We start from the raw sequence: 24,728 nt of genomic DNA, 5'->3' as shown, positions 1-24,728 counted from the left end.
GTCGATGCTTAACCAACTGAGCCACCCAGGTACCTCTCTGGACATGGTTTTATCAAGGCTTCTTCATTCATCAGTGATTCTCTTGGCTTTTCCTTCCTCTGTGTCTTGGTTTCATCCTCAGGCTGACTTCCCTTATGATAGAAAAACAGCTGCAGTTCTAGGCTTCCCATCCACACATCCCACTAATCAGAAAAATTCAAAGTATCTCTTCAAGTAGCTTCAACAGGGAAGTAAGGATGCTCTCTTCCCTAAAGCTTCCAGCAAACCTCTCTTTTTTCATTGATGTGAATTGCATCATGGGCCCTTCCCTGAATTAATTACTGTGACCAGGTGATGGGGTGTGCTGTTTGGCTTAAACCCATCAGTGTATATGCATGAAACATATGGAATGAATGAGAGAGCTAAGATACTGGAATGAAAATTGTGGTTCTATAAGAGGAGAAAGAAGGAGGAAGTGCCCACTATAGGCTGCAACCCAAGTCTATAAATTCCTTAACATGTTGATCAATTTAATCAAATATCATCCTTGAACTTATAGGCATTATTTTTTACAGTAGGGGGAAGTCATCTAAAATACTTTTATTACTATTATTGATGTGAAGTAGTATTTATAGTGTACTGGAGGTAGATATGCACATTACATTGAATAATGTGAATTATTTCATTTGGTGTCTCAGGGGAGAACATGGCTTAGTGGCTAAGAATATGAGCGTCAGAGACACTGGATTCATATCCAGAATCTTGCACTGTTGTAATAGGACTAGCTCTGTGACCTTAGACAAGTTTCATAACATAAGACCTCAATATTTTCATCTACTAAATATAAAGCATCATGAAGTTGTGGGGATTAAATAATCCATACAAAACACTTAGTACAGTATGTGGCTGCACTTCTAAATGTTATTTTTGTCAGGGTCCAATCAGAGTGGGTATCCTCATTACCATTTGGCTACCTGGAAGTCTTTTGGGGCTCTGGAATCAAACCTCATGCCACATCTTTGAAAGAAGTTTTTATAACTTGAAAATCCATCTTGTTTCTTTTTCTGAGTGAAATGATAAATTCACCATTCACTTTTCTTTCTCACAATATGTATGTAAGAATGAAAGGAACTATAACCACATAAAATAACAATGCTGAGCTATAGAGCCTGGGCAGAAAAGAGTAGATACTATGTGATTTCATTTAAATAAAGTCAAGAGAGGCAAAATCAATCTCTGGTGTTAGAAGATAGGATACTGGTTAGTCTTGGTGGGTAGGGGTTAAGTGACTGAAAGGGGCTTGAGGGGAGACTTCTGGGCTGGTGGTCATGTGCTATATCTTGATTTGGATGTTGGTTATAACGTATGTTCACTTAACGAAATTTATTTAGCTGTCTGCTTGTGATTTGCCCATGTTTCTTTCTTTTTTTTTATTTGTTATACTGATCAGAAAGTTAAAAGTGAACATGCCTGACTTTCTGTGGGTCAAGAAATATAGCTCCTTACCTTTTGTCCAGACTAAAAGTTATACAAAGATAAGCCAATAGGAAGCTATTTCTTTGGAGGAAATATGGCCTTACAAGGACAATCTCTCCCATGGTCCCATGGGATGAAGGGCCGGCCCCCAAGATGAGTGATTCATATGTGAGAAGAGATACTTCCTGGGAGAGTGGAGCTTGAATTATCAAACTCTTCCCTTTTGAGGTCTAATGTTATAAAAATCTTTTAAAAGGGTGGTGTTGGTCCTAATGGAAGACCATTGTCAGAATGTCCTTAAAATTCCCCCAAAGGTTGCTAAAGATTGGGGAAGGAGGAAAAGAGTCTGCTAATGGAAATCTGGAGGTTCGTGAATGAAGAGCTGGGTACATCACACATGTGTTCTGGAACATGTGAGCCATGCTGACTTAAGCCAATCTGTGCATCCCATCCTTCTAAACACAGTGATTGTTTCAGACACGGGTGCATAACCAGATCAGAACAATGATGTCTAAGGTGGCACTTGCTGAGCTATCTCGTTAAAAGAAAGGTAAAGAAAACACATTCAATTGTGGAAAATGGCAGAGAAGACATCTTTTTTGTCCTAAATGTTCAGGTATAATATGTAAAGTTGGTTTTATTGTATCTGTATTACTGTCACCAGCAGGGAAACCATGAGGCTTCCCTGGAAGGCCATTATATAGATCCCGAGGATAAAGCCTATGTTATAGAAGGCAGAGTGGAGAGATGGAGAGAAAACGGAGTCTTTGATCACATAGACTCCTTTATTGCTAAAGCCAATTTGAGTAGGTTTTTCTCTCATATATACTGATCATTTAGTGGATTCAACAATTTAATTATTTTAAGAATGCATGTAATATAGTTTTATCTGATTTAATGTGTATATAAATATTGACATGGGAAGTAGCCACATAAAATGATTGGTCTAAGTTCCTTAACCCTTGTGAGTCATTCTGCTCTCATCTCTCCTAATTTCTACCTCTATGTCTGACTTAAGTTTGAAGGATTTCCAAAGATTACTGTGTCTTTATATGTAATTTTTTATATGAGATGTACTATACTTCCTTCAAATAGGGACCAAGGTAAAAATTGTCAATAAAATATTGTTGAATAATGACTATTTTAAAAAGTAGACCTTAATTTCTTTTTTAATTACAGGAGGAGATGACTTTTTTAAAATTTAATTTTATTTTATTTAAATTCAGTTAATTAACATATAGTGTATTATTAGTTTCAGAGGTGGGGTTCAGTGATTCATCAGTTGCATATAACACCTAGTGCTCTTTACATCATGAGCATTAAGCTCATCATCCAGTCATCCCATCCCCACTCCAACCTCCCCACCAGCAACCCTCAGTTTCTTTCCTAGAGTCTTGTATGGTTTGTATCGTGCTCTGATTTCATCTTATTTTATTTTTCCCTCCCTTCCCTATGATCCTCTGTTTTGTTTCTTAAATTCTACGTATGAGTGAGATCATATGATAACTGTCTTTCTCTGACTGACTTATTTCGCTCAGCATAATACCCTCTAGTTCCATCCACATCATGGCAAATGGTAAGATTTCATTTTTTGATGGCTGAATAATATTCCATGGTATGTATATATATATTTTATTTTAGCCATTCTGACTGGTGTGAGGTGGTACCTCATTGTGGTTTTGATTTGTATTTCTCTGATGCGGAGTGATGTGGAGCATTTTTTCATGTGTCTGTTGGCCATTTGTATGTCTTCTTTGGAGAAATGTCTGTTCATGTCTTCTGCCCATTTCTTGACTGAATTATTTGTTTTTTGGGTGTTGAATTTGATGAGTTCTTTATAGATCTTGGATACTAGCCCTTTATTTGGTAAGACATTTGCAAATATCTTCTCCCATTCTGTCGGTTGTCTTTTGGCGTTGTCAACTATTTTCTTTGTTGTGCAAAAGCTTTTTATCTTGATGAAGTCCCAATAATTCATTTTTGCTTTTGTGTCCCTTGCCCTTGGAGACGAGTCTAACAAGAAGTTGCTGTGATGGAAGTTGAAGAGGTTGCTGCCTGTGTTCTCCTCTAGGATTTTGATGACTTCTTACAGCCACTTGTTAAGTAATCTGTAACTTGAAAATCTGTAATTCCTAGATTCTAACTATATCAGCAGACACCATAAGAGATGATTTCTGCTGAGCACCATGGAAGTCATTAACAGTTTGGCTTGTCTCCATTTTTAGGTCAACACTCTCATACCCTCCCTCATTCTATTTCCAGTATGTTCATGTTTTCCCAGAATAGCTATGAAAATCATGTAATTAGCCTCCAAATCAGCAATGCTGACACAGCCATTGGCATGAAGTACAGAAAAATTGATCAACTTATTTTAAAGAAAACATTCCAAAGGAGTCAGGTCTGCTTTCAAATGCCAGGGAGAGTCCGATCTATTAATACTACATATCTGTCATTACAACATGAAATGGCTACTGAAAACTGTTCCCACATTGCCTCCAAGAATTCCTACTCCCAGAGCAGAAAACAGCCCATTGGTCAGATTTCTGCACATGTACCATGGAGTGCCCATCACAAAGCCAAACAAGCTAGATCCAGATGGAAGTCTATAAAATAACATATTTAAAGGGGAAAAGTAATCAGTGGTGAGGTAGGTGGTATATGGGAGCAAGAATGGGGTCCCACCCAAGAGATTTTTTAAAAGGCAAATGGTATTTTCCTTTGTGGTTTATTCTATAAAATCAATACATAGTGGATGTGTCAGGCATGTAAAATACTACATGGCAAGTCAGAAAGACTCAGAAATAAGTGTCAGACATAATGGCGACCTGACTGGGTGTGGTATATATTTGTGAGTACATGCGCATATAAAGCAAGGCAATCCAATTTTCTCATCTGAAAAGTACCAATAATAATTGCACCTATTTCACAGTGGCCTTGTGAAGATTAAAGGGAGGGAAGCATGTCAGGCGTTTAGTGCAGAGCCTTCCGCATCGGAAGAGCTCAGAGTGGTTGGAGAGGGCCAGGCGCAAGAGCACTCAGGCAATGCCATCCATTTGCCTCCTTTTTCTGCCCGGTCTGTGGTCTGCCCAGGAGCTGCTCTAAGTGCTTTGCGTGTTTTAACTCCTTTCATTCACACAACGGGTACTTTTAAGTACCTTTAAGACAGGCGCTATTTTATCTCCGTTTTGCAGTTTAAGAAACCGGCACCGAGGAGTTACTTAAGCCTAACATTGCTGAGATTACAAAGTTGGCAAGAAGATGATTGCTGGAGACAGGACGGACCCCCATCAGTCTGTACGGTGGGCATCGATGGAGCGTGAGTGTACCCGGAGCCCACGTCAAGGTTCTGATGGTTCCTAGGGATTCCTACTTTTTGCCCAGAGGCTTTCTTTTCCAAAATTAGTCATCTCATGGTTCTTGGTTTGTGAAACTGCTAAAATTTGCATAATTATAGGTTTACAGGAGACCTCTACATTCTTTAACTTTTCTGCCTGTTTCCAGCCATCTGATGATTTGTTGTTTCTCTTAAGAGCTGTTTAGATTTCCTTGGTTCTTTGTATGCCTAGTAATTTTGGATTTTATTTTGAATATTTTGAATGATACAAGTCTCTGGGTCCTGTAAATATCCTTTAGAAATGTTGATTTTATTGTTGTCTTAGTAGACAGTCAGCCTGGTTAGGTTCAAACTACAAATCCTGTCTTCTGTGGGCAGTGGTTCAATTTTGAGTTTGTACAGCTATTTGGATCCCATCCCATGTGTGTCCCACTGTGCCAGTCTGGGAACTGGGTGGGGCTCTCTACTGCGGTTTGGTTGTAAAGCGTTTGCTATGCTCTTTTGGGTCTCTGTTGCACATGCGCATATCACGGGTGAGCCTAAGACTGTGTGGGTTCACACAAGGATACGCAGATTGAGAGTTTCTCCTTCTGTTTCCTCCTCTGTGATTTCCCATCTTCCAAGGGTACCTTATCCCTGTCCCCTCGCTAGAAAGCTGTGGTTACTTTTAGAGTTTTAGCCTCTCCACAACTGTTGTGCACTTCCCATAACTGGGACACAGGAGCAAGAGAAAAAAGAACAAAGAAAAAAATGTGAGAGAAATACCTTGGGTTTCTCTTACACTTTGGGGTGTGGGGAGCAGGCCCTCCCCCATCTTCTGCCTGGAGATGCGTTTCTCTCTGGGTTTTAGGAGCCTGTAACACCTCAACTTTCACCGGGGTTTGCTGTGGGGAAGGCTGGGATAGAGAAAAAGAAAAAAATAAAGCAAAGATTTCTCCCACATTCTCAGGCAGGCTAATACCTCTTCCTGTGATGAGAAAGAAAATATTTTTCTTGGAGATTTTCATGTCCAGGAGTGCTGCACAGTAGAATTTGGGCTGCTCTCAAGTCTAAGCTGGGAAACTGTTGCATAGGTTGTTCTTTAAGTTTTGGTTTCCTTCCCTAATATGTCTGCTCTTATTTATTTTCAGTCTGGGATATTGCTTCTTCGTATTCTCTTGCAAGACTTTTAGTTATAATCACCAGGAGAATTAGGGTATGGTGGGCTTACAGCAATTTACATGGAACCACGAACTCTTCAGTTATCTTTTACATTGAGATACCCCCTTACTGTGTGATCATATATTCAATAGGTACTGTGATATAAAGAACCTTAATCCCCTGGAGTTACCTATTCATTGATTTCTTTATTCACTAAATTGTTGAATGCCTACTGTGTTCTATACCCTGTGTTGGAATACGTATATAAATAAGACCCAATTTCTATCCAAGTTTCTCAGAGTATGCACAGAGACAGATAAACCAGTAACTGCAATATAGAATAAGTGCTATAGTGGATCTTTAACTTTTTTTTTTTTTGGATGAACCCCAAGCAGGGAACTATCTCTATTAAAGGCTAAGCTCTGATTTCTCCCTCATTTTTCATTTCCTTTGATAGCTCCCCATTTCCCTCTCTGCCTTTTTTTTTTTTTTTTAAAGTACCGTCTGGAGGAGTTGGTTCCAAGGTAGAACTAAATGTTTTTATTTCACAAAGAAAGGCATATATTTTAAGCAAAATTAAAAGTAAATTCTCACTTTACTGGGTTACTTGAGAGGGCTTTAGAACCTAGAGACTTCTTTTCCAGTCTCCTCTGCCATCATTACCCTTTGGTCTCAAGATCTTATCTCTTGTCTAAGGCTCAATCTCTGAGTTACACACTTTAAAAATACATTCTTTCAACCATTGAGCCAATGCTAAGCTATAGCTGTGAGTTCTATTTTAGCTTGTAAAACTTAGTTGCTTAAAATAACAAACATGTATTATCGCACAATTTCTCTGAGTCAGATGCTCAATGCCTCTGGTTCTGAGTCTCTGTTGAGGTTGCACTTAAGCTGTCAGATGGGGCCACAGTCTCATGTCAGGCTTGAGTGGGAAGGATACACTTCCAAGTTCCCTCATGTGGTTGTCAGCAGGATTCAGTTCCTCTTGGGATGCTGGACTGAGGGCTTCTGTTCTTTGCTGGCTATTGGTCAGTTCTTTGCTATGTACCTCTAGTTCCAAGCTATCACCAGAGGGCTGCTCTTAACACGTCAGCTGACTTGCCTCAGAGCGAGTGTATAAGAGAATGCGAGAGAGCATCCAAGATGGAAGCCATGGTCTTTCTGTAACCTAATCTCAGATATTAGGCCATCACTTTTGCCATATTCTATTTGTTAGAAGTAAGTCACTATTCCAGCCCATGCCCAAGGGGATGGGATTATAAACCTTAACTGCCTGGATCAGTGTATTTCTTATTTGCTGTAAATAGGACTTCTCTGTCCTAAGTCATGGGATGTGATAGCCTTTGCATGCTGACTCAAAGCATCTAAAATTGTATAGATATTTATCTCTACCCTTTTTATTTTGTTTATTCATCTTAGCTTTGAACTACTTCTTTTCCAATAGGTTGGATTCAATCGAACTAGATCCCCCTTTTAAAATGTCCTATAGGAAGTCATAATGTGCATTTATATATTAATAAGGATAACCATCTTCCTAAAGAAGTCTCTACTGTCTTTCAAAAAAGTATGCAAAGTATTTAAGACTTCATAGTTGTATTTGAGTCATGTGCCTTATCTGCCTCTTATTTATTTGTTGCTTCTTATTTCCCAGTTACTCTTGGGAGTTGGAGGACATTTTGTGATAAAGGAAAATCTTTATCACTCAGGGTCACTTTGGGTATAATTTTTCTGGCCATGTAATTCTGGGAAAACTCTATAAATTCAAAATTGTATCATTATTTATGTATTAATGTATAACTAAAGATGTGCTGATCAAAATCACAGCAAGGGTATTGCTGCCATGGAAAATATACATATTCCATTTCTATTATGTGACCTGCACTAACAGGACTATCTCTAATAGAAGAGAATTAACAACCTTAACGTTTTAGTTCAGCATTGTATGAGTATAATGGGATGCCACTTATAACCTTCTGCTTATTGAATTTGTGTCCACTTCAGGTTTTAATAAGTTATGTTATATTCTACAAAATGTTTTATTTTTGGTTTTCATATGATTTGATTTTCCCCAATTCTTGAAAGTTTTCAGTTTAACAAGACAAAATTTGGGGCATCCTCTTTCATCCGTTCAGGCAATAATGTACTTGTTGCTAAAGGTAACTGAGCAGTATTGACTGTATTATTATCTCAGTGCTTGAGGAACATGAGGCGTATATGTTGAGAGCCATGGGAAATAAGGCATCAACATTTTGTACTGAGGGCTCTGAGTCCAGAGATTGATTATAAAGACAAAAAACAAACAAACAAACAAACAAACAAACAAAACAACCTGAAATGTAATCACTGCACATAGATAATGCAGGAGTGCAAAATCAATTTCTCTTAAATCCTAGAATAAAGATACACTTCATTATCCTTTGTCGAATATTTTATTCATTGAACAAAATGTATTGAGTATCCATGTGTGCCAGTTCTCAGCTGAGAATTGTCACTTCCTTCAGAGCTCATGGTATGATAGAGAAAACAGGAGTAAATGGCTCCGAACAGTGCCAGCTTTCTTTTCTTCAAGTGAGCTTCTTAAGAAGATTGTTTTTCAAAAAGATTTTGTTTATTTATTTGGCAGAGAGAGAGAAAGCACGCACAAACAGGTGGAGCAGCAGGAAGAGGGAGAAGAAGAAGCAGGCTCCCAGCTGAGCAGGGAGCCCGATTTGATTCGGGGCTTGATCCCAGGACCCTGGGAACTTGACCTGAGCTGAATGCAGATGCTTAACTGACTGAGCCACCTAGGCGCCCCAGAAGAAGATTTTTTTAAAAGATTTCTTTACTTCTTTTAGAGAGAGAGCACACACACAAGCAGAGGGAGGGACAGAGGGAGAGCGAGAAGACAAAGAGAACCTTAAGTAGACTCCCTGCTAAGCACAGAGCCCTTCCCAGGGCTTGATCTCATAACCCTGACATCATGCCCTGGGCCAAAATCAAAAGTCGGACACTTAACTGACTGAGTCTCCCAGGTGCCGCTAAGGAGAAGATTTTATTATGAAATTTAATGCACATATATACACTTTTTAAAAAAGATTTTATTTCTTTATTTGAGAGAGAGGGAGAGCAAGAGAGAGCACAAGCAGGGTGAAGAGCAGAGGGAGAAGCAAACTCCCCGCTAAGCAGGGAGCCCAATGTGGGACTCCATCCTGGGACTCCGGGATCATGACCTGAACCAAAGGCAGACACCTAACCGACTGAGCCACCCAGGTGCCCCACATATATAAACTTTTGGCCAAAAAAACATTCACCACCTTTTAGTTGATGAAGAAAATATTTAGTGTAAATGGTTTAACTAGGTAACAAATTCTTTAAAATTCTCTCACCAAAGAAGGACATTAAACAGTCTTTTTAATCCCTCCAAACAACCTTATCTGAAAATCCAAGTGCTCTAAACCTGTTACTCCCAGATCAAAGACTTATAGTAGTTTCTCTTTGTTCACAGAATATACCTCAAACTTTTAAACCAAAAATCTGAAGACTTGTGGTCCCAGAAGACTTTTCTAACCCCACCTTTCATTACTTTATTACTTCTCAGCTCCACCTTTCATAATGAATAATTGTTACAACACTGTATTTCAACAAAACCATTCTTTTTTCTTGCGCTATTTGTCTGCATGCCTTTCCACATGCTGTTACCTTCACTTGGCTGTTTAACTGGTTCTTAACCAGGGGCAATCTTGTCTTTTCCCGCCTCCCTTCACCAGGGACATTTGGTAATGTCTGGAGACTTTTGGCTGTCACAGCTGGAGGGTACCTCTGGCATCTAGTGGGTAGAGGTTAGGGATGCTGGTACAGTGCACACAGGACAGCCCCCCCATAACAAATAATTATTTCTCCCAAACCATTTCTAGTGCCAACGTTGAGAAACCCTACCTAAATAGTACTTTCTTTCTCTCTGTTCAAATTCCAAACTCTTTATGGCCTCTTTTAATGATTTTCTCCTTTATGTAAGCTGGTGTTGGCCTTTCCATCCAAATAATCACTCTTTTGACTTTGAACTTTCCTAAGCAAAGTGCTTTTGGTACTTAGTATTTTAAATAATTTTAGAGCAATTTTAGGTTCATTAGCAAAATTAAGAAGAAGGTACCAAAATTTCTCATATTCTCCTTCATACACAAATAATTTCTCCCATTATCAGTATCCCCCAACAGAGTGATATGTTGTTATAAATAATGAACCTCCATTGACACATCATAACCATCTGAAGTCCATAGTTTACATTAGGATTCACTCTTGGTGTTGTACATTCTATAGGTTTGGACAATTGTGTAATGATAAGTATCTATCATCATAGTAGTGTACAGACGATTTTCACTAAATACTAAAAATATCTTCTTTCGCCCCCAAGCCCCCAACCACTGATCTTTTTACTGTCTCCACAGTTTTGCCCACGTCTAGAATGTCATATGGTTAGAGTCATAAAACTGTAAGTAAATAGCTTTTTAAAATTGGCTTCTTTTGCTTAGTAGTGTGCATTTCAGCTTCCTCTGTGACTTTTCATGGTGTGATAGCTCATTTCTTTTTAGCACTGGACAGTATTCCATTTTCTGGATGTACCACAGTTTATTTATCCATTAACCTACTGAAGGACATATTGGTTGCTTCCAAATTTTGGCCATCATGAATAAAGCTGCTATACATATCCGTGTGCCAGTTTTTGTGTGGACATAAATCTCCAGCTCATTTGGAGTGAAATTGCAGGATTGTATGGTAAGAGTAGGTTTAGCTTTTCCCATCTCCTTTTACACCCACTTCTATTCTTCCATCCTCTGAAGTTCAGCTTACAGTACATCTTCTTCAGGAAGTCTTTTGGATCACTTCTGCTCACAGAATTCTTTCTTTCCTTTAAAGTCATTTTATAGAGGTGGTATGGTATAGAGCAGTGGTTCTCAAACTGAAGCAGGCACTGGAATCCTGGTGAGAGGGCTTGATTAAAACACAGATTCCTAGGCTTCATTCCAAGAGCTTCTGATTCAGTAGGTCTCGGTGGGACCCAGGAACGTGTATTTCTAACAAGCGCCCAGGGGATGCTGATGCTGCTGTTCTGGGGACCACCCATTGAGAACCACTGCTAAGGGAAGCATAGAAGACCACCCTTGGAGCCAGACAGGTCTGGATTTGTATCCCAGTTCCTCTACTTCCAAGCTCTATGTCACTGACCTAGTTATTTTACCTCTCTAATACTCAGTTTCCTCATCTGTAAGAGGGTAACAGTAATAGCTTAGCTTATTGGGATTACACAAAATAAGACCTATAAGTGTTACAAAATAGCAGATTTCCTTGGTCTTATTTGTCTTGTTTATGATAAATGCTACAATATACCAGTTATTATTTTTGTTGTTGGAAAATAAAAAGTTAGAGTGTAGAGATTTGTTGACATTCATAGACCAAACCCAAAGAGGCTAGTGGCCAGCCCTTCCCAGACTGGCCTGCGAGCAAGCTATAGGGAGAAGGGAGCAATTGTTTACCATACAGTGCCTGTGAGACCCACTTCTGTGTGCTTATTATTTCATCCTTAACGAGGAACAGAGTGTGCTGATACATTACCATCTGAGGCAGAGCATCCCAATCGGGCAGAGTTTCACTGCAAGTTTCTCAGCGGATTCACTCTTCCTAATGTTGAGCTTACCATGTCTGCTTTTAGCATGGACGAGAATATCCGGTCCAATCTGCTGTGCTCTAAGTGGCAGGTTTGGTTGCTTTTGATGTACATGGTATAAGTCACAGCAGAGATGGCAGGGGGCTGCTTTCCTCACAAGAACACAGTGGGAATGGCAAATAGGACCTCTGAATGGTCCATCTTGATAGGTAATTTCACCCTCACTCTTGGCTGGGTTTGGCTGAGTGGCGCTGCTCTAAGATCTGCCTTTAGGTTGAAGGGTCAGTGTCTATGGAGGAAGCTCTTTTCATGGCTATGGCAACAGTAGAAGAGAAGAAGCAGAAACATGCAAGGCATAGTGAAGCCTAGGCTTGGAGCTAACATTTTCTCACTTTTGCCTGCCTGTTTTGGTCAAAGCAAGTTTGACGAGGTGGGAAAGATAGCCTGTCTCTATGATGACATTACACAATCAATTTACCAAAAACAAAAACAAAACAAAATGAATGGAGGCTCTACACTATGGCAATTTCAACATAAAATTAAGGTCTGAACAAATTGAGAGGCATACCATGTTCTTGGATGAGATGATTTAATTGTAAAAAGCTAATTATTCCCAAATCAATGTATAAATTTCATATAACTACAGTTAGAATACCAACCTCGATTTGTTTTGTGGAACTGGACAACAATGACCTTAGAGTTCAGTTGGAAGACAAAAAAAAAGTCTTAAAAATAGCCAGGAAATTTATCTAAAAGAATAGTGACCAGGGCATCCCACATATCAGAACATAATCTAAAGCCACTAAAACCCTAGTAATATAGAACTGGCATAGGAGTAGACAAATTGTTCATCCAAATATAGAGCAGGAAACATTAAAATGTAACATATGACAAGAGTATTTTAATTCAGGGAGAAAAGATTTATTTAACAGTTGGTGCTGGTAAAACTGATTGCCCACCTATAGGAATATAAAATTAGATTCTGACATTTTGTATATATGAATGTCAATTAAAATACTAGAGTAAATAAATCCTAGATTAAAATCCTAGATTAAAAATTACATATCTGAGAACATAAATGTTAAAAGTCTTGTATGCAAAATAAACTATAAAGAATGCCTGCAGACAATCATTAGATTTGGAACAAATATTTGCAAAGCAGATGATGGATTAAGTAAGGGTTAATAACTATAATACTCAGCTTTTACAATTTGACAAAAAAGACAACTTGATAAAGAAATAGATGTCTGCAGTTCACAAGGGCAAAGCCAAACAGCTGTTAAGTATATTAAAAGATGCTCTAATACAATAGTAGTCATAAAAATGCAAACCAAATTAACATTGACATATTGCTTTATACCTGCCAGACTGGTATATATTTTAAATGGTATGACAACTATTGCAAGCAGGGATTCAGGAACTGAAAGTACAGTTATCATGCAGGTAAAGGTGAATTTTCATAGTCCACCTCTTTTGTACCCAACATCACATTTTTCTTTCCATTTATATAACCTCTCCCTCTCTTCTCAAAGTTCAGATCTCTGGGTGATATTCACTCACCTCCATCAGGTCTCCTTGTGTTTCCCTGGACTCAAGTGACATACAGACTAAAATACAAGTTATTGGTTCTCAACATAGTCATATGTGGTAATCAAGAAGCACCAGAAAAAACTGCAAAATAAGCTTCCATTTGGAGAGAGACAGTAAAAAAACAAAAACAAAAACAAAAGCAAAACCAAAAAAAATCCAAAAAACAAAAAACATCCAGCTGTCACTGGTCCACAGCAAATATCAAATCCTGATGGGTGGGAGTAGCAAGAACTCTCTGAGGTGTCAAGGAAGTCGCTGCCAATCTAGCAGACTCTGTTTCCGATTTCTGGGAAATCTCTGAGAAGTCTCTGGTCCTTGCTGGGGTAGGACTAGGGGATCCTCCTTGTCCATTATATTTCATGACCACAGGTGAGGTTAGCTGCTCCATTTTAACAGCTCACTTCTAGTTGGTGTGAGTTCGGGGTGCTTAAGGATGGCTTTAGGGGCTGATTGACGGAACCATCAATTTGATATGAGGAGTAGAGTTGGGGAATAGGGTTAGGCACACAGGTGAGGGGTAGCAGGAGGAAACAGAAGGGCAAGGAACTTATCTGCTGGTTTCTTTTTATGTGTTTCATCTCTTAGAATACATAACCTTCTCCAAGTGTGTGAGTTGTGTTTATTTGGCCCCTCCACTGGGGACCCATGTAGCTCTTGTTCTGCTCTGAGCTGATGGGAAGAGCCAGAGCCTCGGTGGGTCCCTTCTAGTCTGGGAGGGACAGAGGAACTGTGGTGGCTCTGTTATAGGGCACAGCCAGTGCCTGGCCCTTTCTTCTGGGAAGATTGGGTCAGCCAGTGATGTTGGAAGACGCTGCCAATGGCATGCATAAATCTGAGCACAAGTCCATCATTGTCCCTACTGGAATGGATCCAGTACCATCAACTGCCCCTCACTGAGAGGGCTGGGTCTCATGCAATTCCCACCCATCTCATGCATATGCAAATTCTAAAAATGGCTCTAAAAGCTGACTACAATCATATGACACATAATATTTAATACGCACACAAGTGACTTCTTATTTTTGCAGGATCTCATATTTTATTTTGGTCAGTTTTCATTTTGTTAATTTAAGAGTTGGTGAGCAGGATCACAGGAAGGAAGACAACTGGCCTGTAGTTCAGGCAGAAGAGGGAAGGGTAAGGAGCAAACCCTTACTTATTAGGGCTTGCATAGCCAGGAATTGCACTAGATTGGCCAAATATATTAACTTGGTGGTGGTTCTCAGTTTTGGGTCAGAATCACCTGGGAACTTTGCATACAATGCAGATGTTCAAGTCTTATCCTACTTCAGTGAGGGTCTGTATCCTTTACTAACTCTCCAGGTAGTATTTCAATATGTACTCGAGTTTCAGCTCTTCCTGCGTTAACTCATTGTACCTGAGGTAGATATCATTGCTCTCTTTACAGAATCCCAAGCTGGGGTTCTGGGAGGTTAAGCGATTGGTTCAGATTGAGCTGGAAGATGGGGAGGAACTTAAGAAAGTAATTTCTGCCGAATTGGTGGGGAGTTTAGAAGCTTGGAAATCTTAGTTAATGGTAATATGACACTGTTCTTGCCCATTTTGGTGAGGACTGATGGCATTCCGAGTATGCTTAAAACAAGTATTGAGCGTTGGGTGTTATATGCAACTAATGAATCGTTGAACACTACATCAAAAACTAATGATGTACTATATGTTGGCTAACTGAATATTAAAAAAAAGTATTGCACATTAAATCAAGAAACAAATCTTCTCAGCGTTAGTTTTCCATCTATATTCTTAGCCCATTCTTTTTTTCGTCAAGAATTTCAAATATTATATGCACATAGTAAAAAAATAAAATAATGAAGAAAGAGTTTCTCTTTCAATATTAGATATTTCTAACGCATCCTGGGGATTAGCATGGGGAGTGTTGTGTGCTTTTTAAGATATGTAAGTCACTTTGGCTTGCCTCTCCCTTCCCCCTAACCTTAGCTTCATTAGATTCCCACTGCATACAGAATAAAATGTAAACTCCTTCACATGCTCTAAAAGACTCTTCATGAACTGGCCCTGCTCGATTCTTTAACTTTTTTCTACCATCTCCTTTAGCCCATTTCACCTTCCTGGCTTGGTGCTGTCTGAGGGTCTTGTATTGGATGGTTTCTCTGCTTGAAAGAGTCTCCTTAGTCTGGCTCTCAGGTCTTTCCTCAGCCTATTTATACAATGTGTCATTAATGTGGTTTATTTCTTTATGGTGCTGGTCACTCCCCAAAAGTATCTATCTGTTTAATTGTTCATTATATTTCTCCTCCACACACAAATTCCAGGAGAATAAGGACTTTGTCTTTTTTCATCTATGTTCCTATAATACCTAGAAAAGAACAGTGCCTGGCCAATAAGAGGGCATAATGCATATTTGCCGAATAAATGAATATACCTTCCTGAGGACACACAGACATACACACACACACGCACGCACGCACACATGCATGCAAGCACGAAGACACACATACAAAGAAATTTATGCCAATAGAATCATGCTATCTTTAAAAACAAAATTAATTATGTATCTTTGAGATTTTCCCAGAAAAACAGGCATAGATCTACCGTTGTTTTTTTTTATGGCTTAAAGATCTTCAGGATATAAAATTTAGCTGAAAATAAAAAAGCAAAGGGCAGAATGAAATACTATTTTGTGGATGTACTGTGATTCATTTATCGAGTCCCCTATTGATGGATATTTTGCTTTTGATTCCAGGAGTTTGCCATTTCAAAAGTGCAGCAGTGAATACAATCATTGTATCTTAGAGTATTTTTGTTTCTCTCTTACTTTAAAATTTTTAATATTTCAGGTGCATACATATCTGAACATCATTTTATCAGAATCACCATATTATGTGACTGTTATTGCTGGTGGTGGTGGGGGAGATATTATTAATTAACATTAATACCTGAGGATTTTCAAAAATCAGTAAGACGGTTCTTAGAAAACATCGTTCTTTTTACTTTAGCTTCAGACTCACTGTAAGTGATATTATTCTATGTGAGATGCCAATTTTTAAATGAATTTCCTGGAAAAGAAAGAAATCTTTCCCTTATTACTCTGACTTTTGAAATAATAGCAAGAGTCAGTTAACTTCTCAAGTGTAAAATTTAACAGGGCCCATGCCTGCTGACCCATGAGAAATTTTGAAAGTCTGGCTAATGCATTATTGATTGTACTTTTTCTAATTAGTTCTAGTAAGTGGGCAGTCCTGGGGGTGGGGTAGCGGGGACAGGGCCTCGAGCAGATCATATTGCATGTTCCCCTCTCTGCTCTACCAGTCCTGTTAATCTAGTGTTATCAGGTCATGAGGAACACAGACGGTTTTGGTGGTGAAAGGTTGCTAAAAGGGTTAGCCCAGGGATGGTGCAAGGCAGGCAGGGGGAGGTGGTTCCCCCAGCTACGCTGGGTGGTTGAGAATAAGATGAGCTCACCCTGAGTGTTCATAGGTAAGACTCAGGTCTGCCTAGCCAGCAGAACCAACTCCTGCCTCATGCGTTGGCTGCTTTCCTGCATTCCAATTCATCTTTCAGTAAGAGAAGAGGAGAAGGGGAAACATCGGTGGCCCAGGGCTGTTTGACTGATCTGCATTAGTTTTTGAGTGTTTCTCAAAGGGTGACTTTTGTACCTCTGTGTACCTCTGGACACGCTCCATTCCTGTAAGCTAAGCAGGGCGTCCCACAAGCTGTTCCCAACCCCAGTCTGTGTCTTGTCACATCACCACCCTTTGGGCAGCCACAAGTTACGGTATTGAGAAGTAATGACCGGCTCCCCAAAGCCCCTTTCCGAATGGCAATTCCAAATCTGTTTACACACCCAGCGCCAAGAAGAAAGCCAAGGGAGAATCTGTGTGTGCCTTAAGCACTTTAAATGCACAGTGAATTCTCATCCTTTTAAGTGTGGCCACATGAATATTTTGAGCCTTATCAATCTGGTTAGCAATTCCTCTTTCCTCAGGGAGAAGAAAGGATTTGGCAGAAGGTGGGTAGAGTGGCAGATATATTTTCTCTTCTATATCTGGATTGAGTTTAAAAAGGGAGGTTTTCCAAGTAGAAATGCTAGAACTCAGTTTAAGCAACAGAAGTCTGAAGATAGGGGCTATTTTGAACCCACCTTGGTCTGTGTTCTTCTCCCTTTTGTCTTTCTGTACTGTTTTCACATAATTTTTATTTTATTTTTTAAACAAAATCTTGGGAAGGCCACAAAAAATCTAAGTAACATACCTGGTGTTGTGATGTCAGGAGTATTCTTATTTATCTGGGGCCTTTTTCTTGTGCTAAGGGCTAAGACTCTATGAGATGCTAGAACACCTCAGAAAGATTAGGTCACTGACTGAGACCTCTCATTCCCCAACCAGAAGGAAACCACTTTGTGAGAGCCCCCTTTCTCTACCCATCTCCTTATATCCTAGTGCTTAGTATGGCAGATGGCAATGGTAATGAGGGTGGTATTAAACTTTAAATATGTAATGAAATGTAGACAGGTTCTTAACTCATGTATGAACTTTGCAAGAATGTGTGCCTTTGAGCTGGTTTTGAGCATATCATTACATATTCCCATCATGCCAGTAGGCTGAATTGCATAATAGTTCCAAAGGTTCTACTTGCCAGAGTCTTGTCTATGTTCATGTTGTATTCCAGAAGACTCTGGAAGGACCTGATACTTAGGGAGAAAGGGCTGGTTGTGTTAGTAGTGACTGTAGGCATTTGTTCATTTTCTATTTGGGAAAATTGCTCTTCTTTCACCAAGATATTTATAATTTTTAAAAAATGACACTTACTCATTAGATGAAAATAGTGATTTCCCTTCCAAACAGGAAGAATGAATGTAATTTTTTTCTAAAGAACCTATATTACAGTTAATGATTTGTAGGTCACTAATTACCTTGCTTGCTGCTGATGGGGCAGTGGTAGGGTCTGAAGGTCCAGGACCTTGCTCCCATAATTACAGATATATTCCTTCCAATGATAACTGAAAAATTGTAAATGTTATTTCATATGTAGTAGAATCATAATTAAAGCTCTGTAGTGCATTCTTTTGTTTCATGTAAGTTTCCACTTTATTTTATCAAAATTTTTTTAAGCTAGGTACACCTGTACTTTCTTACTGAGTAGATTCCACCTTGGATATAATCACACCTCTTTTATGCTAGCAGGGAAGCAGTAAAGAGGTGAAGGTTACAGGAAACAGATATAGACTGAGTTACATAGCCCTCTTTGTAAGTAACAAGGAGAGCTGAGAAAATATAGCCCAAGGATGGATCTACTGTTCCAAGTAAATATTTATTTCTTCAGTGTGGTTGTAGATAGCCCATCAGAGATAATATAATAAGCAGGGATGAGTACAGTTCAAAATGAACAGATGTCTTCTCTATTGGAGTAAATTTTAACTTCAAAGACATATTTTTATATTTAATTTTTGGTTGTATGGTCTATTTCAAAGCTTCAAAATGATTCCAAAATTATTTTTCACTACAAGATTTCAATAATAAGTTACGTATCTCTGGAAGGTTAGAGTCAAAGAGTATGACAGGCACTGGGAAATCACGGCAGACGGTGGTAAAGTGATCTCACTTGATGGCATAGAATTCTCATGCTTTGGCCAAAACTAGATTAAGAGATGATGGCATAATGGAAGGAGAGAATAGGTAATGTAAAACTGTAAGGGGCCGACAATGATGGGAAAGAAGACTACTTTAAGAGTGGACATTTCATTCTCCTTTCCTGAAAATTCTAGAATGATGCTTTCTAAGGAATGTGGAGGATGACAGCATTAAGGCTTCAATAATGACAAAGCTTAATACAGTTCAACATGGCACAGATAATTGCATATGCATGGAATATCCTTTAACACATAGACCAGTTTTTCCTGTGAGTCACCATGTCTAATTTCACGTTGTCATGAAAAGATGGCAATAAAACAAACAAATAACAAGGAGATAGGCTGTTTGTTATTCCTTCTTAATTTTGTTGCAGTTTCTTTCGTTCAAAAAGGGAACGATACTACAGCGTGGTTTGAGATCTGTCAAGCTTTGCATTTCTTTCTCCCATTCCTCTTTTTTCCTTTTGCTTGGCCTTGGGACAACATTAGTTAGTACTCTAGTTGTTTACCCCCTGAATTAATTATCATGAGTCATAAGACACAAGTTCTCCTATCTGTTGCACATCATTAAGTGGCATCATTAAAACATTAAATTATATCAGGGTGAAAAACACTTGTGAGTTCTGCTTATATATATATACCATCCTAGCAAACTCTCCTTATGAACAACCATCTGTGCAAAGATCTTGATGAAGAAAGAGGAGAAGCCTATAGATTATAGACTCTGCACAAACACAGTTGAGGAATTCCACAATAATTTTTGGCTCACAATGAATCCCCACAGTGCTCTAACATAGTTTGAGTGAGGATTATGGCCAGAGCTCCACTGTCTCTCACCTTTAAGAAAACTTTGTTCACATTAACTGGGGAGTATATACTGTACTAGTTTCCTACTAAGAGATGTATGTTACAGTATCTGTTAGAAAGTTACTGACTCAGCAAAGTGTGGCTATAGAGAGCTCCAAACCTCTACTCCAGGTGGTTGGAAGAAGGTGGGAAGTCAGCACATGGCCATTCTCCATGAGCAGCAGAAAAGGTTGGAAGTGAGGTTTATTTGGAGGGTCTTCTTTTGTGTAATGGCTTTACTCTGGTTTGACAGAACCTTAGAATTAGGTCAAAGGTCTATATCCATCATGCAATAGAGCTCCTTGTCTCAGGGCTCTGATGTAGGAGATCTTGGTGTAAATCCTGGGTCTGCCACTTACTCTGTGTGAACTCTAAGTCTCAGTTTCCACGTTTGTATTACTTCCTAAAGCTGTCATGATGATTAAATTAAATCATGTCTATAAAGATGCTCAACTAAAGCTGCTCACTCTTCTTTTAGTGATGTAGACAGAAGGGCAAATGTAAATCATGACGCTGTCCTTCTTTTCTAAAGGCCTGTAGATGAGTGATAGGGAGCAGAGGATGAGTGTATGACTGGAGATGGCATGGGGGTGCCTAGGACTTCCCATACCTCCTGCAGTTCATGTTGCTCACTGGCTTTTCAACTCTTCTTTGTTTCCTTTTGTTCCAGAGCCCGAGCTCTAAGAGTCAGCAGTAATGGACTGGTGAGTAGGCAATCCAGAGGTACTACACATCTCTCAGCCTATAAGGCACTTGCTTCTGGGTAGATAGAGAATTAATTGTGGTCAAAAGGAAGCCAGAGGCTATAAATCAATCCTGCTCATTACTGAATGCAGAGCAAAGATTCTGGGATAGTAGACTAAAGCAAACAGAAGATTTACTAAACATGGTGTTAGAGGTTTAATTGTGTTCCCCCAACCCCAAATTCACATGCTGCAGTCCTAACCCTCAGTACCTCAGAAGGTAACGTATTTGGAAATAGGTTGATTGCAGATGGAATTCATGAAGATGAGGTCATACTGAAGTAGGGTGGACCTTTAATCCAAGATGACAGGTGTCTTTATAAAAAGTGGAAATTTGGAGACGCACACACACACACACACGCACACACACACGGAAAACACCATGTAAACATGAAAGCAGGGATTAAGTTTATGCATCTACAAACTAAGGGTCACCAAAGATTTCCAGCAAATCGCCAGAAGCTGGGAGAGAAGCATGGAGCACATTCTGTAGCACAGTCCCCAGGAGGAACCAAGCTTGCTAACATCTTCATTTGGACTTCTATTTTTTTTTCTTTTTCTTCAAAAATTTTTAAAGATTTTATTTATTTATTTGAGAGAGAGACCATGGAGCAGGGGGGAGGGGCAAAGGGAGAGGGAGAAGCAGACTTCCTGTTGAGCAGGGAACAATGCAGGGCTCGATCCCAGGACCCTGAGAGCATGACCCGAGCCAAAGGCAGATGCTTAACTGACTGAGCCACCCAGGTGCCCCCATCTTGGGCTTCTAGATTCTAGACCTGTGATACAATAAATTTCTTTTAAGCCATCCATTTGGTGGCACCAGCCCTAGCAAACTAATACACACGGGTAATATTAATCTCCATTTCTCTTAAACAAAGCTGGGAAGACGGTGAAGCAAATGAAGCACTTGCCTCAGCACGTTTAAAGGGCACCACACATACACACAAAAGACTAATCAAGATAAACTGAATCTGAATGCAATATTTTTAAAAATTGAAAGTAATGCAAAAAAAAATCAGTGCCAAAAAATATCAAAAGTTTAAATAGCAGCAGGATCAGTAACAGCTTCATGCTAAGCAAAAGCATGGGGCAAAAGAAATGAAAAAATTAGTAATACTATGTTCATAGTGTTCTTAAAGAACACTAAACTTATATCTGCTATATAAAGCATCACAGTCAACACCTTTATACATGTACACTCATCTAATGATTTCCTCAGGCTAAATGATTAGAAGTGGAATTATTGGGCCAAAAATGTAGAGATTTTATGATTTGATACTCACTGTTAAATTAACAAAATTTTGCTTTCCCCGTTGGTTTATAGATACCTTCTCCTCCTGGATATAATTTGGTGTCTTGAAATTTCACTTATTTTGTGAATTGCCTGTTCATGTCCTTTATATATTCGTTTGGGTTGTTCATCTCTTTCAAAGTGTTTTATTTATTTATATATTTTTTAAGATTTTATTTATTTGACAGAGAAAGAGCAAGAGAGGGAACACAAGCAGGGGGAGTGGGAGAGGGAGAAGCAGGCCTCCCAACAAGCAGGAAGCCTGATGCGGGGCTTGATCCCAGGACCCCAGGATCATGACCTGAGCCAAAGGCTTAAAGACTGAGCCACCCAGGTGCCCCTAAAAGTGTTTTATTTAAAGAGCTCTCATATTAAGGATATCATCTGGATATTAACTCTTAGTTAATGTTATATGTATTGCTAAAGTTTTCTCCAGTTTATCAGTCTCTTTTTTGTTTTAAAGATTTTATTTATTTATTTATTTATTTATTTAAGAGAGAGAGTGAACGAGAGAGAGAGAGAAGGAGCAGGGGGAGGGACAGAGGGAGAGGAAGAAGCAGGCTCCCCACTGAGCACAGAGCCTAATGTGGAACTCAATCCCAGGACTCTGGGATCACAACCCCAGCTGAAGGCAAACGCTTAACTGACTAAGCCACCCAGGTGCCCCAATCCTCTTTTAACTTAACTTATGTTGTATCTTACCCAACCAGAAACCTGAGCGTAGGTGGAAGAGGACGTGACTGGAGTAGAGAAGAAGGTAGATCCGTTTCCATAAGGTCACAGGCAAACTAATGAGCATCACGAGCAGGCACCTGAGGTCCAGAACAGGCCGGAACAATGAGGAAGAGCTTGTCACTGTATCTCTTCACTCCTGAAGAACTGAATACAGGTGTACCTAGTACACACATACTGACTGATTGGCATGAGCTACTGAATTCCACTTTTTTTTGCCTAGGCCAATTTGAGTTAAGTTTTTGTAATTTGTAGCCAGAAAGAGTCCTGACTAGTCTGGCCACATAATTTGGGGAAAATAATTTTTTTTTTTTCTGTTAAATACAAGGAGAGATTCCCAGGGAACCTGAAGAACTGAAGAAGTGGTAGACTTCATTTTCTGGATTTGGGAGGGCAAAGGCTCAGGTGGTGTTTAGATGGACTAATTATAAATGAGAAAATAAATTAGGATTTTGACATCAGAGTCATGGAGGCTGTTAGTGTTTACACATAATCTAAAGCTCAAAGTGTATAGGCTGAATTGGAACTAAGGGTCAAAACTTTTTGTTTACCCTCATGGAAGTCTGCCTCCAGGGAGAAAACGTGCTGATCCTATTGACTTTAAGTGTTCTGGTTTTGTGGTAATTATTTTTTATTGTATAATACTACATTGGCATTTGGTTTTGAATACTTCGGTCTTCTGAGTGGATTAATAGGAGTCCTCCCTTGGGACATGGCAGAGTACCAGCGACTGAGCTATTATTATTTCACTCTAAATTTAGCCTTCTCTCTGCGGCTCTGTGGTGATGTAGCTTAGACTTTGCAAACTACAGTTCCCAGAATTCTTTGCCTGTTAGGCTCCTCAAGTAGCAGGTCCTACAAAGGATTTGGGAGTCAGGAAGAGGAGAGAAGGGATTTTCATCCTGCTTGCTTGTTATTTCTATTAGTAAGGCCCCTACATCAGCATTTTGTTCCAGTCCCCAGCTTCTTGTAGTACTTTGCTTGTGTGTCTCCTCAGAGATACCTGGAGCAACCAGGTCTCCCTCCTTTGAGCTTCTAGGCTCTCATAATCTAAACTCTTTGTATTCCCCTGGCCTAAGATCTGGTAGCTGCACTTAGGATCTCTGCATTACCTCAGTGTTTCTATTTTGGTCTTTTGGCCCACAAACACCTATGTAACCAATTCCTTATATTTAATTCCCTTCCCAGCTAGACCTTAATATGTAATAATAGGAATGGTCCTGTTATGGAACCTGGACTGGATCACCTGACAGAAGAACCAAGTGGCACTCGGAGATCTTGGAGGATAGGAGGTTTATTTAACGCCGGTGGGTTCAGAGGAGAGTGGTCTCCAAAGGTCTGAGCCCTGAGCACAAACAAAGGGGGCAATTTATACACTTCTACTTCCGCATACTTGGCACTTTTGGCACGTGCGCGAAGCGGGGCAGGGAGAAGAACCTGGATTGGTGCCCACGGGAAGCAGAGCGGGGAGAAGAACCCAGAAGAGCCCCGGGGCAAGGACTGGGACTCTTCCGTTGGCTCTGTCAGCCATCTTAAGACACCGATTTTCCTTATCAGTCGCCCCTGATGCCCCTTTAAACACCTACTTTAGAGGGCATCATTTTCATCTTCTAAGTGGCGATAGTGTGTAAGGAGCAACTGGAGTCTGATTTTAGCAATTTGAGTAGTGATAAACCTAGTAAGGGCATTAAGAATACAAGGACCAAATGCTACTATGAGGAGAAGCAATAGAAGGGGGCCGATTAGGGGGGTGAACCAAGGGAACCATTGTGAGAGGGTATTCCCTCTTGTTGTCCGCTGGAGTGATTCCCACCAGCGATGTACTCATTCCTGTAATTGGATCAGAGTTTCTTGGACCACCCCAACTCAGTAGCATAGAAACAACATTCCTCCTGTAAGAAGAGGCAGAGCCCCCCCCTTGCGCAGCCGTGAGCAAGTCGAGCCCATGCCTGCTTTGGAGGACCACCAAGGCCAGTGAATCTAGTTGGCACTGCAGGGCCAGGGCTGACTGAGTGAGGGCAGAAAAATCCGCCATGAGTTGTTGAGTTAACCCCTGGTACTGAACCTGAGACATCCCGACACCAGTGGCGCTGAGTGCAACACCTAATGCAGTCAGCAGGCTCACAATAAGAGGGATGGCCACGGGAGAGCGCTGAGGGCGGCTAGGAGGTCTCCATATGAGTGGGGCATCGCTCTGGGGGAGGACTGAAAGATCAGGTAAGAGACTGACAAGTGTGCATGATTGGTCGCATGGGGTAATGCAGATGTATACACCTTGATCACAAGCCAGAAAAGTGTTCTTAGGTGCACAGACCCAACTGTGGCCTGTGATGGGAGAGGAAGAGTTG

General features: G+C 39.9%; 1 long non-coding RNA gene across 1 annotated transcript; it reads left to right on the top strand.

Annotated features, from left to right (window-relative positions):
- On the top strand, positions 1 to 22,946 carry LOC118020705. The gene is made up of 3 exons (XR_004681987.1): positions 1 to 2,261; positions 20,285 to 20,318; positions 22,359 to 22,946. It is a non-coding gene; the product is annotated as an uncharacterized LOC118020705 (long non-coding RNA).
- The last annotated feature ends 1,782 nt before the right edge of the window (positions 22,947 to 24,728 follow it).

Source organism: Mirounga leonina, unplaced genomic scaffold, assembly GCF_011800145.1.
Source record: "Mirounga leonina isolate KUSES-001 unplaced genomic scaffold, KU_Mleo_1.0 Mir_174, whole genome shotgun sequence".
NCBI lineage: Eukaryota > Metazoa > Chordata > Mammalia > Carnivora > Phocidae > Mirounga > Mirounga leonina.
This window is presented reverse-complemented; position numbering and strand designations above follow the sequence as displayed.